The sequence below is a fragment of the Triticum aestivum genome, chromosome 2D, assembly GCF_018294505.1.
Source record: "Triticum aestivum cultivar Chinese Spring chromosome 2D, IWGSC CS RefSeq v2.1, whole genome shotgun sequence".
Lineage (NCBI taxonomy): Eukaryota > Viridiplantae > Streptophyta > Magnoliopsida > Poales > Poaceae > Triticum > Triticum aestivum.
Window position 1 is genome coordinate 452,142,284 of NC_057799.1, and position 11,271 is coordinate 452,153,554.

Here is an 11,271-nt window from a genome sequence, read left to right on the forward strand (position 1 = left end):
CTACACCTCCCACGGATTGATAATCCTTAGGTCATCCACTTGAGGGAAATTTGCTACTGTCCTACAAACCTCTGCACTTGGAGGCCCAACAACGTCTACAAGAAGAAGGTTGCGTAGTAGACATCAAGCAATTTCTAGCGCCGTTGCCGGGGAGGTGAGCGCTTGAAGGTATATCTTTAGATCTTGCAATCGAATCTTTTAGTTTCTTGTTTTATCATTAGTTTAGTTTATAAAAGAAAACTACAAAAAAATGGAATTGAGGGTACCTCATATGCTTCATCTTTTTAATATCTTTCATGAAAATAAGTATTCCGATAATTGTGCCAAAATGTTAGAAGAAGAATGCATTAGAATGTTTGGCATTAAATATTTTAATGATGAGCATGATTGCAATGTTGTTAGTGTGAATTCTTTGAATATCCATAGTACTAATGATGATTGCACTAGTCATGATGAAAATGTCTCTTATAAGCATGTCAACTTTTGTGGAATACATAGAGCTTGCAAGTACACACCAAATAGGGAAGATAGATTTTGCAAGAGGCATAAGTATTTGGAAACTAAATGGTTGCAAGAAAGGCTAGATGATTGTGCTGAAAGATTCAATATTTATGGCCATCCTTGTGAACTTTGCAATGAACATGGTCATTTAAAGCTCCAATGCTATTTGTTTCATGATCAAATCGTGTCCAAAAATTGTGATAACTTGATTACCCTTGAGCATCATAAAGAGCTTAGTCTTCTTTTTGGATATGAAGAAATGAAACGTATAACTGAGGGTATTCCAAAATTTAATCTTGATAGATTTCTTGATTTTGATCTAGAAGAAATTTTTATGTATTGTGCGGTGAATTGCATTGAAAATCCTTATATTGCCAATTACATAAAGACAAGAAAACAAATAGAAGATGAAGAGAATACTAATGAAAGGGAAGAGACTTCCCAATATCACTACAAAAAAAGACACATCCGTGACATTTTGGGCTGAACGAATTTTTTCTGTCATACTTATGACACTTCTATGACAATAATTGTGACAAAATACGGTATCATCATAGATGTGGTGGGGTCCTACTTCTATGACAAAAAATCATGATAGAAAATGGGCTTTTCGTCCTGGGCGGGCCAGAGACGCAGCTGCAGGACATTCTTTGGGCCGTCCATGACGGAAAAAACCGTGGTAGAAGCGAGGGCGAGGAAAATATCGGGGTGTTCCCGGTTACGGTGGGTGGTCGGGGCCGAGCGATGCGCGTTTCTCTCGTACACGCACGCGCGTGGGTGCGAGGCGTTTGGCTCTAACTGAACCCGAGCGAGGCGTTGGGCTCTAACTGAGCCCGAGCGATTGCACTGCAGACTACGCATTACTGAACCCGAGCGTTCGATCGATGGCTGTTAACTGAACCTGATCGAGCGATTCCTTCGCTACTGCTGCTAACTGAAGCTGATCGATGCTGCCTCTGGATGAACAGTGAGCATTGCTGGGGGGTTTGGATGAACAGTTCCCGGTGGGGGTGGATGAACAGGACCCCGTGGTGTTTCCTCTGGATGAATAGGACCCCGATCGAATGAGCCGGTTGGGGCTGGATGAACAGGACCCCGTGGAGGGCAGGATGAACAGGACCACCCCGTGGAGGGCTGGATGAACAGTAGACGGTGGAGGGCTGGATGAACAGTAGCCCGTGGAGGGGTGGTTGAACAGGAGCCCGTGGAGAGGGCTGGTTGAACGGTAGCCGGTGGAGTAGCGCTCGGTGGAGGCTGGATGAACAGGAGCCCGTGGATGAACAGTCGCAGGTGGAGGCTGGAGGAGGTTGATTGTGGATGAACAGTATCCCGTGGAGGCTGGAGGGGGTCGACGGTGGAGATGAACAGTATCCCGTGGAGTCCCGTTTTGTGGTACGCCACACCCCTACTGATGAATAGGACCCCTGTTTCGACCGTAGCGCTCCAACACAAGTCCGTTTCCTCTGTTTTGCGGTACGCCACACCCCTCCCGATCAACAGGACCCCCGTTTCGACCGTAGGAGGTCCATTCCTCCGTTTTGCGATACGCCAGACCCCTTCCGATGAACAGGATCCCGTTTTGAACGTGGCCGGTCGAACACAAGGCCGTTTCCTCCGTTGCGGTACGCCAGGCCTCGTTTCCATCGGCTGTTCTGTCCAAGCCCTCCCGATGAACACGACGAGGCATTCCGTTCCGACCCAGCCGGTTGGCTCCCCATGAACACGATGACGACGCAGTTTCTCCGTTCCGACCCAGCCATGTACACAAGCCCTGGCTGTACGTACGCGCGAGTAGGCGTTCGAGACCCCGCCCGTATGTACGTACGTGGCCGTATTTACTTTCTTGCACCCTGGCCGATGTACGTACGTGTACATGCTACATGCGCGCCTCTACTACGACACGTGCGCGCCTCTACATCGACCAGTATGTACGTACACGTTCGCGACCAGAATGACAACGCTACGTATGCTTTGACCAGGTGGGTCCCGACTGTCAGGCACTTCCTTGCGTGCGAAGATGTAGCTGGTGGGTCCCAGCAGTCAGGGGGCGAATCGTTTTTTTGCCCGGACGCACTTCCTTGCGTGCGATGATGTAGCTGGTGGGTCCCAGCAGTCAGGGGGAAATGTTTTTTCGCGAAATACGGTGGCTCGTCCGGTGGGTCCTCGCTGTCAGGTGGAGGAATAATTATTTTGCGCGTAATAAGGAGGCACTTCCTTGCTGCGGCCGTGGACCCAGCTGCCAGCCTCTCCACGTACAGTACTCTTCCGATGGAAGTCGGTCGTTGACCACATTCACCATGTCGCGCCGAGAGCACCAAGGCGGTGGACGACGGCGAGGCCTAGGAAGGGGACGACGCGGAGCCAGGGAAGACGCGGCAGTGGATGCCCACGCGGAGAGGAGTACGAGGGTTCACTGGTTCGGCTACGGTGTGAGGCTGCCGTCGCCGCAGAATAATAGGGGGTGTGGGTGAGTAGAGGGATGGCCTGGCTAGCGATGGGAGTAGTAGGGGGCGGTGAGGCCTCCGCGGCATCGCAGCCGGCCATGGGAGGCAGGAGCACGAGGCACGACCGGCGCTGGTTTGGGCGGCTGGAGCAAGAAGACCAGAGGTTGAAGAAGCACTACAGCCGTTGGATGGACATCGTACGGTCAATGGAGCTAGAATAATGCATATTGACTAAGTTGACAAAGCCCTCCGTCCCCGTGAACTTAGTAGGCCCACAAGTCAGCCTCCCACTATACTGGGTCTCAGCTAGCAGAGGGAGTATTCATTTTTTTGTGCGTAATAAGGAGGCACTTCCGGTGGGTCCGAGCTGACAACAGGGGGAACATTTTTTTTTGCGAAATACGGTGGCCCGTCCGATGGGTCCCAGCAGTCAGGGGGAAACGTTTTTCGCCAAATACGGTGGCCCGTCCGGTGGGTCCCTGCTGTCAGGTGGAGGAATAATTATTTTCCGCATAATAAGGAGGCACTTCCTTGCGGCTGCCGTGGACCCAGCTGTCAGCCTGTCCACGACAGTACTCTTCCGATGGAAGTCGTTCCTTGACCACGTTGACCACGCCGCGCCGAGAGCACCAAGGCGGTGGACGACGGCGAGGCCTAGGAAGGGGACGACGCGGAGCCGGGGAAGACGCGGCAGTGGACGCCCACACGGAGAGGAGTATGAGGGTTCACTGGTTCGGCTGCGGTGTGAGGCTGCCGTCGCCGCAGAATAACAGGGGGTGTGGGTGAGTAGAGGGATGCCCTGGCCAGCGGTGGGAGTAGTAGGGGGCGGTGAGGCCTGCACGGGAGGCGGGAGAAGGCGGTCCCGCCGGCGCTGAATTTGGCGGCTGGAGCAAGAAGATCAGAGATTGAAGAAACATGAGGCAGTCCAACGGTTATGTCTGCTAGAATCGTTTGTTGACGTATATAATAACTAAAAAAATCTTGCATACGCGTCAACTTAATGGGCCCATAAGTCAGACCTTTCCCTCTTTTTTAATAATTTATATATAGCTCATTGCGACTTCTTATGCAATTTATTGCAGTCTATTTTTTTGGTTGGCCAGGGCCAATTTCGCATATTTCTGTGGGTTCCAAACTATTTTTAATACCGAAATGTCGAGCCAGATTTAAAGTACTTTGAAGATATATTTAAATTAGGTTAATTCCCAGTGAAATAGGAATATGAAAATGTGAAAAAATCGGAAATTATAAAGTAATTACCAATTTGTCATCTGTTTTTATATTTTACAACCAATTTCATATTACTTTCAAGATTTGCAGGCGTCTTGAAAGAGTTGCAGCCCATCAGCGCGTAGAAAAATAAATAGGCCTGGATTGGGTATTCTTCAAAAAAAATAAACTGGGATCATTTTCATAAAGAAAAAATAGCTGGGCTGGTCACATGGTGAACATAAAATACAAGCCTGGGCTAGACGGGCCACATCCCAGTTCAAACCCTGCTCCGTCTCAACAATAAAAAAAATACTGCTTGAGTAACTACGTCCCAGGTGTCAGCCGATCTTGTGCTCTTCTCTTGTCTATTGACTATATACGCTCACAATGTCGTGGGTCCTAGATGTCAGGAAAACACTAGGAGGAAGCATTTTATTTTTCCATACGCTGACATGGTGGGCCCGTACTGTCATCCTCTCCACGTACTTCTGCCGATTCCTGTTGTTTGTTGACCATGTTGACAACGCGAGAGGGCGGCGCCGCGGCGAGCGCACCAAAGTGCGCGGAGGACGACGGCGAGGCCTCGGACGTCGGCGTTAACGATTTAGGAGACGGTGGGGCGGTGATGCGTGCGCCGAGGCGCAGCCAGCCGTGGGAGGTTGAAGCAGGCGGCCCCGCCGGCGCTGGTTTGGTTTTGGCGGCTGGAGGAAGATAGGACTAAAGAAACACGAAAGACTGTAAAAGCAGCAGGAGTACTTAACAACCTTAACTGAAACCAGCAGGGGCACTTAACAACCATAGCTGAAAGCAGTATGAGTACTTATACAGGTTCAACCGTACAAAGCACGCCTCGAACAGTGCTAGTTTGCCTACAGTTAACCAAGGGTGAGGCCGCCAAGCCCCAGGACAAGGCCCAGGCGCCACCCCGCGCATCCACAACCTTCTGAAAGCGGCTTCATCTCGCAATGTGGTCAATAAACAGGATATTCGCTTTAGAGCCATGGAAAAGCAGGAACATAATCTTCTATCCTATTCTCCAAGATGGACGGGCCTTCATTATTTGAGACCACCCATGAATAAGTATCTTTTCACCTGCAAGGGGAATGGAGTAGGTCGACATAAACATCATGTTGTGACCAAGCGCAAGTCTGACCCGACCATGGCCAGGCATCTGTATAGGAACAATAGAACTGGGCAGTTTCTGTTTCAAGAAGATCACAGCTGTAAAACTGTGTATAAGCAATAGTTTATGAACAACATATATAACAGAAAACAGCTCGTACCATAAGTATCTCGACACAGTTGGACCTGTTCAACGAGTGCAGCAGTGGCACGCATATCCCACGTGGCCTGCCACCATTGAAACGCCCCACAAGGACCTCAAGACGATCAATAAAGTGTAGGAACTTGTGGATGTCGTCCCAGTCAACTTCAGTGCCATCAGTAATAGCCGAGTTGTTACAGAATAATAAATGAGCAGCCTGCTTAACTCAAAAAAACCTACACGTGCCACCAATGATAAGAAAATATTAGTTAGAAGTAGCATCTTCGTGAGAGATTCGTTGCTACTTCTAAAGTTAAATTGTGATTAGTTAGATAGAATAGGTGGATCAAGAAGTAATCAAGGCAACAAGCAAGAACTAGATACAAAAGTAACATGGATGAGCAATTGGAACGACATCGGGGTGGAAGATCGCAGTGAAGATGAGACCAGGTTCTGCTATTTCCATCAACATTCGTGCGCCAACTTTCAGTCCGTAACACTTGAGAAAGTTTATCCAAGTTTGGCCATAAAAAAGCAACGATCTTCTTGGTTCATGAACCCAACTCGGAACTTATATCCATGGCTTGTCTTCACTGTGACCATTAAACTGGTGTATTCAGTTATGGCAAGGCCGAGCATCTTGAGTACATGTGTTCTGGCAGAGCAAATAATGCACTGCAGGAAAAATAATATGAGAACACAATGTATTCCCTATCCAAATCTAGAAATAACTTCCTCCTTCACGTCAGTGTTGACCATCGTACTGGTAGTACCTTTTATCCAAATATAGCAATCCAAATTTCCAAATTACTCGACAGAATGTTCAAAAAAAACCCACCCTCCCGGATAGAAAAGAGGATTCTAGGAACATACTGTGCGCATTTTAAAATCCTGTGTTAGGATGAGAAGGAACAAGTGTGGCACCTCGCCGAGGGCGCAGAAACCTGTAGGGTCCTTGCACTTTGGGCATTGCAAATGAAACACAGTAGATTCAGTAGGAAGAAAAATGCATCAACGGTGGCGGCTGCCATCCTAGGATTACCCGCGACCAAGGGACTTGGATTTATTGTGGATGGATGAAGAATTCGTACCTGGTTCTCCATGAGAAAACCCTATGCAATCGCCGAGAGGGGGTTTTCTCTGAACAAGCAGACGAGGGAGAAAGGGATTCAGGCCCAGTGAAATATTGCCGCTTCGTCCGTCCAGCTTACTGCTAAAGCTGGAAAGGGGGGGGGGTTTGTGATTTGATGGCTCATTGGGCATACTGCGGCGCTACGACCGAGGTGTGTCTACCGTGTAGTTGTGCACTCTAATTTGTGCATATGGCACGTGGACCCCGTTGCCGGATGCCCCACATATCAGCGAAAGGAAGTAGAAAGACAGGAGTAACTAGTTACACAAAAATATATTTTTGACAGAGAGATACTCCCTCTGTAAAGAAATATACAAATCTTTTATATCACAACTTTATACATAAGAAAAATCAAGGGGAATATATATAACATATATAATTATAAAAAACAGAGTTGTTTTTAACACAGTATAGACGAGTTGGTGATGATGGTGTGCCTGCCATCCTGCAATATAGGCCGTCCGATTTATATCTGACGGATAGGAAGGAATCTATGACAATTTTGCAAAAAGGTACCCACACACCTCTCCACATTTGCAAATAAGGCCTTCCATCGTTCATCCTTTTCTCTCACAAGAAAAATACTCATACAAATGCATCTTGATGTTACGTGCAACGCACGGGCATTATGGGGGTTCAGCTGAGAATATGATACTCAGACAGGCTCACGGTTCTGGACTTTGGGCCACAGGCCCACCCTGCATGTTTGGGGGCCCATGTGTTCTACCTCAGCGCTTTTCATATTGCAAGCGATCGGTACAGCGCTGGTTTTAGATGCTGTCGCAAGGCGAATACACAAACTTGAATAAAGCGCGGCAGCTGTTGGAATGAAATCGAACGACAGTTCCTAACCAGCAATGAGAGTTGCAATTCTATCAACGATATACCATGTGATAAATAATACTGTCATATTACTTATACACATAGGACACTTGTTTCACCATGCCAGATTATTACATCAAAATCTCTCGTAGGATAGATCAGTCCGGCAGTTGCGTGCTGCTACTGAAGAATTTCAAAGTTGATTTGGACCAGCTCTCCTTGCTGAAAAAGTTCGATTTTGAGATCATCCCCTACCGCAAGATTTGATTTAGATTTGAACCTTGACCATTGACGGAGTCCTGGACTAAGGGGTCCTCGGGCGTCCGGCCTGTTATCCATGGGCCGGACTGATGGGCTGTGAAGACATGAAGGCCGAAGACTATACCCGTGTCCGGACTGGACTCTCATTGGCGTGGAAGGCAAGCTTGGCGACCAAACTATGAAGATTCCTTCTTATGTAACCGACTCTATGTAACCCTAGATCCCTCCGGTGTCTATATAAACCGGAGGGCGTAGTCCGGATCAGATATACTCATTACCATAGTCATACAAGCTAGACTTCTAGGGTTTAGCCATTACGATCTCGTGGTAGACCAACTCTTGTAACACTCATATTCATCAAGATCAATCAAGCATGAAGTAGGGTATTACCTCCATAGAGAGGGCCCGAACCTGGGTAAACATCGTGTCCCCCGTCTCCTGCAACCATCGACCTTAGACGCACAGTTCGGGACCCCTTACCCGAGATTCGCCGGTTTTGACACCGACATTGGTGCTTTCATTGAGAGTTCCACTGTGACGTCGACGAAAGGTTCGATAGCCCCTTCGATTGTCCATAGTGACGCTGTCCAGGGAGAAACCTTCCTCCCCGGACAGATCTTGGTGTTCGGCGGCTTCGTACTGTGGGCCAACTCGCTTGGCCATCTGGAGCAGATCGATAGTTATGCCCCTGGCCACCAGGTCAGATTTGGAGGCCTGAACTACGTTGCGGATATCCGTGTCGATAGTTACGCCCCTGGCCACCAGGTCAGATTTGGAGGCCTGAACTACGTTGCGGATATCCGTGGAGACTTGATCTTTAATGGATTTGAGACCGCGGCGATCGCTCCCCCTCGCTCCAATGAACATGACTTAAATCTGTCATCGGATCAGATTTCGGAGATGGTTCCTGTAACTGCTACGGCCTTAGATCCAGAGCTGATTGCACCATCCGAGGCCACAGAGTCTGCGGCGTTGGAGCTGCACACATACTCGACACACTGCAATATTTGCGTCAACAGAACTCCGGACTCGTCTCCGGCTATAAGTTCCGGACCATGTACGCCTGTGGACTCCGAGCTAGATCGGTTATCGATTTTTGAATTCAGCGCCGCAGACATCTTCCAGCACTCACCTTTGGGTGATGTGCTAAACTCTTTAAATAATTTGTCCTTGGAGAAGGACTCACAGCCTAACTATATTCGGTTTGAACTAGGGGCTGAGGATGGGGAATTTTGCTTCCCACCCGCCACCCACTTCATAGCCACAGTCAATGACTTAACCGACGTGCTTGATTACAGCTCCGAACACATCGACGGTATGGACGACGATGCCGACAAGGAGCAAGGCCAAGACCCGCCATTCACTGGACGTTGGACGGCCACCTCTTTGTATGATGTGTACATGGTTGACACACCTAAAAAAGCTAGCGACGATGACAAAGAAAATCCAGTTGCGAATAAACCTTCCGAGACACAGTCCAAGCGCCGGCGCCCTAAACGCCGTTCTAAGCCTTGTCACTCAAAAGATGGCAACACTGGCACCGGAGAAAATAGTACTCTGGGCGACGCTAAAAATAATGAAGATCCTGTTGGAGCTGCATCCGAACAGGAGGAACAAGACAACGGGCAAGTTAACCCTGATAAACACGCCATGCCCACTGACCCGAATGAGGATAGTTATCGTCTGTCTCTGAGGATGAGGAGAGCCTCGGCAGCAAGGATTTCATCGTGCCTGAGGCACCCCTCGAGCAGGAGCACTTCAAGCGTCAGCTAATAGCTACTGCAAGAAGCCTGAGGAAAAAGCAGCAGCAGCTCCAAGCCGATCAAGACCTACTCATTGACAGATGGACCGATGTCCTGGCAGCCGAAGAACACGGCCCCAAGCGCCCAGCCAAGAGTTACCCAAAGCGCAGACTGCTACCTTAGTTCAACGAGGAGGCACCAGATCCCATACCTCCCTCGCGTAATGTGGAACGACCACCACGTGGTTGGGATAGTGCGGCGGACCGACCACCTCGCGGTCGAGATAAAACGGCAACTCAGGCCGAACAACAGCCCGCCCCACCGCCTCACAAAAACAGGGACAGAACAGCTCGGGACCATACATACGACCTTCGGCAGGACCTGGACAGTAGAGCAGGACATACCAGATCAATCTATGGATCACGAGCACGCTTTCCGACTCGGGATGACGGCTACCCATTCGGACGTGACAAACCTAGTCATGCTCGGGCCGATAACCGCAGACGGACTTCATCGGAGGTGCGTCGTGACGCGGCCCGATATAGAGGCGCCACACACCCTCTCTACTTCATAGATGAAGTACTGGATCACGAATTCCCCGAGGGGTTCAAGCCCGTCAATATCAAATCATATAACGGAACAACCGATCCTGCTGTGTGGATCGAAGATTTTATTCTACACATCCATATGGCCCGAGGAGATGACCTCCACGCCATCAAATACCTCCCACTAAAATTAAAAGGGCCAGCTAGACACTGGCTAAATAGCCTGCCCGAAAATTCCATCGGTAGTTGGGAGGACTTGGAAGAAGCTTTTCTGGACAACTTCCAAGGTACTTATGTCCGGCCACCAGACGCTGATGACTTAAGTCACATAGTTCAACAACTTGGAGAATCAGCCAGAAAATTCTGGACGAGGTTCCTAACCAAAAAGAACCAGATCGTTGACTGTCCGGATGCCGAAGACATAGCGGCCTTCAAACACAGCATCCGCGACGAATGGCTTGCCCGCCACCTCGGCCAAGAAAAGCCGAAGTCTATGGCAGCCCTCATGGCACTCATGACCCGCTTTTGCGCGGGTGAGGATAGTTGGCTGGCTCGTAGCACAAACACAGCCAACGAGGCAGGCCCCTCTGAGCCCAAAAACAGCACCGGCAAGCTCTGGCGCCATAAACACAAACGCCAAAGTAACGGCGATAACACCGATGACACGGCAGTTCATGCCGGATGCAGCGACTCCAAGTCCGGCCAGCGGAGGAAGCCATACAAAAGGAACAATGAGGGACCATCCAGCTTGGACCGCATACTCGATCGTCCGTGCCAGATACATGGCACCCCAGACAAACAAGCCAATCATACCAACGGAGATTGTTGGGTTTTCAAACAGGCTGGCAAGTTAAATGTCGAGAGCAAAGAAAAGGGATCACAAAGTGAGGACAAGGACGAAGAGACCCGGCAGCCGAACATTGGGGGGCAGAAGAAATTTCCCCCTCAAGTCAAAACGGTGAACATGATATACGCTACACACATCCCCAAAAGGGAGCGTAAGCGAGCACTCAGGGACGTCTACGCGGTAGAGCCAGTCGCCCCAAAATTCAATCCGTGGTCGTCATTCCCGATCACCTTCGATCGTCGAGATCACCCAACTAGTATCCGCCATGGCGGTTCGGCCGCACCGGTCCTCGACCCAATCATCGATGGATTCCACCTAACACGAGTCCTAATGGATGGTGGTAGCAGCCTCAACATGCTCTACCAGGATACAGTGCGGAAGATGGGCATTAATCCCTGACGAATCAAACCCACAAAGACTACCTTTAAAGGAGTCATACCAGGCGTAGAGGCCCGGTGTACGGGCTCAATCACGCTGGAGGTGGTCTTCGGCTCTCCGGAC